The sequence below is a fragment of the Megalopta genalis genome, unplaced genomic scaffold (assembly GCF_051020955.1).
Source record: "Megalopta genalis isolate 19385.01 unplaced genomic scaffold, iyMegGena1_principal scaffold0065, whole genome shotgun sequence".
NCBI lineage: Eukaryota > Metazoa > Arthropoda > Insecta > Hymenoptera > Halictidae > Megalopta > Megalopta genalis.
Genome location: NW_027476134.1, coordinates 90,763 through 95,084, shown reverse-complemented (window position 1 = coordinate 95,084; position 4,322 = coordinate 90,763).

Below are 4,322 nucleotides of genomic sequence, written 5' to 3'. Positions count from 1 at the left end.
TCATCGATTTTATGTTCTGTGGCGGCGGCGCCTATGCCAGGTTGATGGAGAGCAGGATCCTCGACATTGAGACTGCCTCCGACCACCGGTACATTCTACACAAGTTTGGTGGGTGCGCGGCCGGGCGGGGACCGCATCTCGGCCCACCGCGCCGGAGCATCGACACCAGGAAATTCTTGGAATTATATTGCAGGTATGCGCATGAAGCTAACCCTCTCAGTATTGTTACTGTTGAGGACGTGGACGCGTACATAGACATGATTGTCGACCTGGCCGGACGAGCGTCTCGCACCCTCCACCCCGGGCTGCGCGATAAGCGTCCCGTGTGGTGGTGGAGTAGCGAGATCGCGACGGCCAGGAAAATGGTTTGCAAGGCCAGGCGAAGCCTGCAGAGGGCCAGGCGCGGTCGGGACGCCGGGGCCCTGGAAGTTCGTATCTCGGCGTATAAAGTCCTTAAAAAGGACCTGGCACGCTCTATAGCGATTGCCAAGTCCGCCGCGTGGAAAAAGTTTACTGATAGCGTGGAGGCTGATGTGTGGGGCCGGCCGTACCTGTGGGTCAGCGGCAGGGTCAAGGGACGCTCTCCGCCAGCATCCCTTAGTGCCGGCGAGGTGGCGGACGTCGTCCGCAAGCTTTTTGTAACGGAGCCTCCTAGTGGGGCTCCTTTCCCTCGAATTGAGGAGTTTATATCAGAGTGCCCTGCCTCTTCTAGGCAGTTTTTTACAGAGGACGAGGTCGAGGCGGCCATCAAAAAGGTCAAGAGGAAGGCGGCCGGCGTCGACGGCATAGCGTCCTCCGTGGTCTGGGCTCTTGGGAGAGAGGCGCTCAGCCACGTCGCCCACCTTTTCAACACATGCCTCGAATTGGGATATTTCCCGGAGGCGTGGAAGGTGGGCCGGCTGGTGTTGATCCCTAAGAAGCCTGGACCCGGGGGCGTGGTGTCGTGGCGCCCGCTTTGCCTTCTCTCGAACTTCTCCAAGGCGTTTGAGTATTGTCTCAAGGAGCGCCTGGCGTCCGTGGTGGCCTTCGCAAGCAATCAATTTGGCTTTGTCAAGCGCAAAAGCACGGTCGATGCCATGTGTCGCCTCATCGACACATGGGACGCTGCCAAGCGTACAGGATTGCATTGTGTAATGGTTGCCTTGGACGTCAGGAATGCCTTTAACACCGTAAGGTGGGACGGTATTTTGGGCGCCTTGGCGGGGAAAGGGGTCTCGGCTCCGCTGTTGCGCGTGCTGAGTAGCTATCTCAGTGGGCGCGTGGTGGAGGCGACGACCCCGTCCGGACCTGAGCGTTTTCCAGTTCATGCCGGGGTGCCTCAGGGCTCCGTTCTCGGCCCCTGGTTCTGGAACGCCCAATACGATGGCCTCCTCGAGATGTCTCTTCCTAGGCACTGTAGTCTAATAGGATTTGCGGACGACGTCGCCCTGCTCGTCGGCGCACGCAGTGCCGATCGCGTGGTTGCGTTGGCCGAGCAAACGCTCGCCCGCATCCGCGCGTGGTTCAGGGACAACCATCTAGAGCTGGCGGAGGAGAAGACCGAGGTCCTGCACCTGACCAGCAGGAAGGCTCCGGGGCCCCTCCAGCTGGCCCTCGGTTCGGCGTCCCTTCGAGGCGGCGGATGCGTGCGCTACCTTGGACTGCTGATCGAGGGAAATCAGTGTTTTCGTGCACATGTCAGGCGAAGCTGCGAGAAGGCAGCCAAGTACGCGGGCCTGCTAGCCCGAATCCTTCCCAATATCCGGGGCGGGGGCTACTGGGCTCGGCTGCTCTATTATAGGGTGGTCGAGTCGGTGGTCCTCTACGCGGCCCCTGCCTGGGCGCACGTGGCGTCGAGGTGCGGCAACGATAAGGCCATTAACGCGGTCCAGCGTTCGATCCTGGCCCGAGTGGCCAGGTCGTACAGGACCGTGTCCCTCGACGCCGTTTGTGTTCTGGCGGGCGTGCCGCCCCTGGTGTTGGTGGCGGAGGAAAGGCTTCGCATTTTTCGCAGGCTGTCCACCCTCGACCGGGGCTCGGAGGGCTTCGTGTCGGAGGCTGGGCGGGTTAAGGCTGAGGAAAGGCTTGTCACGTTACAGCGTTGGCAAGACAGATGGGATGCTGCAAAGCATGGACGCTGGACCCACCGCTTGATTCCCGTTATCAGCGAGTGGGTCCAGTGGGGCCCTAAAATTCTCAGTTTTCACCTGACCCAGTTTATCACCGGGCACGGATGCTTCTCTGAGTATCAGTCGAGGATGGGCTTTTTGTCGAGTGATCTCTGCCTGGCATGTGGGCGTGGGCCTGATGGCCCCGTTCATGCGTTCTTGGAGTGCGGGCGTTTTGCTGCCGAGAGGGGCGCCGCCGAGGGTTCGATGGGAACAACTATCGGCCTCGGCAATTTTATGGCGCTTTTAAAAAACGACACCACCAGGACAACTCTCGTTCGCTACATCACCGGTGTTGCCAAGCAACGAGAAGAGCTTGACCGGATAGAAAAGCGACGGCACCGTAGGATGCAAAGCATCAGACAGAGACACAAGCCTCAGCCTTTAGGCTAGGCGTTTATATTTTATTTATTTTATTTTAAATTGCTTATTATTATTATTATTTTTATTCTAGGTTTAATTCTTGACCCTGCTTTTTTTTTTTTTTTTTTTGACTCTAGGTGTAGTATAGGCTTACCGTGGCCTTAGTTAAACGGTTTTTGACTCTTGATCCAGACACCCACCGTGCAGGAATCCCGAGAGGGGACGCCGCGGTGGGTGTTCTGCGCAAAGGCTGAAGCCTGAGGAGGGGTTTAGTGGGTATACCAGGCATTGCACCTTTTTCGCCAGGGAGTCCCACACTCCCGCCCACCAACATCCAGGGGCGGCGTGCGCAAAGCATTCCCCTCCTCCTGAAAAAAAAAAAAAAAAAAAAAAAAAAAAAATGTCAAGGTTATGTCAAGGTTATGTCAAGGTTATGTCAAGGTTATGTCAAGGTTATGTCAAGGTTATGTCAAGGTTATGTCAAGGTTATGTCAAGGTTATGTCAAGGTTATGTCAAGGTTATGTCAAGGTTATGTCAAGGTTATGTCAAGGTTATGTCAAGGTTATGTCAAGGTTATGTCAAGGTTATGTCAAGGTTATGTCAAGGTTATGTCAAGGTTATGTCAAGGTTATGTCAAGGTTATGTCAAGGTTATGTCAAGGTTATGTCAAGGTTATGTCAAGGTTATGTCAAGGTTATGTCAAGGTTATGTCAAGGTTATGTCAAGGTTATGTCAAGGTTATGTCAAGGTTATGTCAAGGTTATGTCAAGGTTATGTCAAGGTTATGTCAAGGTTATGTCAAGGTTATGTCAAGGTTATGTCAAGGTTATGTCAAGGTTATGTCAAGGTTATGTCAAGGTTATGTCAAGGTTATGTCAAGGTTATGTCAAGGTTATGTCAAGGTTATGTCAAGGTTATGTCAAGGTTATGTCAAGGTTATGTCAAGGTTATGTCAAGGTTATGTCAAGGTTATGTCAAGGTTATGTCAAGGTTATGTCAAGGTTATGTCAAGGTTATGTCAAGGTTATGTCAAGGTTATGTCAAGGTTATGTCAAGGTTATGTCAAGGTTATGTCAAGGTTATGTCAAGGTTATGTCAAGGTTATGTCAAGGTTATGTCAAGGTTATGTCAAGGTTATGTCAAGGTTATGTCAAGGTTATGTCAAGGTTATGTCAAGGTTATGTCAAGGTTATGTCAAGGTTATGTCAAGGTTATGTCAAGGTTATGTCAAGGTTATGTCAAGGTTATGTCAAGGTTATGTCAAGGTTATGTCAAGGTTATGTCAAGGTTATGTCAAGGTTATGTCAAGGTTATGTCAAGGTTATGTCAAGGTTATGTCAAGGTTATGTCAAGGTTATGTCAAGGTTATGTCAAGGTTATGTCAAGGTTATGTCAAGGTTATGTCAAGGTTATGTCAAGGTTATGTCAAGGTTATGTCAAGGTTATGTCAAGGTTATGTCAAGGTTATGTCAAGGTTATGTCAAGGTTATGTCAAGGTTATGTCAAGGTTATGTCAAGGTTATGTCAAGGTTATGTCAAGGTTATGTCAAGGTTATGTCAAGGTTATGTCAAGGTTATGTCAAGGTTATGTCAAGGTTATGTCAAGGTTATGTCAAGGTTATGTCAAGGTTATGTCAAGGTTATGTCAAGGTTATGTCAAGGTTATGTCAAGGTTATGTCAAGGTTATGTCAAGGTTATGTCAAGGTTATGTCAAGGTTATGTCAAGGTTATGTCAAGGTTATGTCAAGGTTATGTCAAGGTTATGTCAAGGTTATGTCAAGGTTATGTCAAGGTTATGTCAAGGTTATGT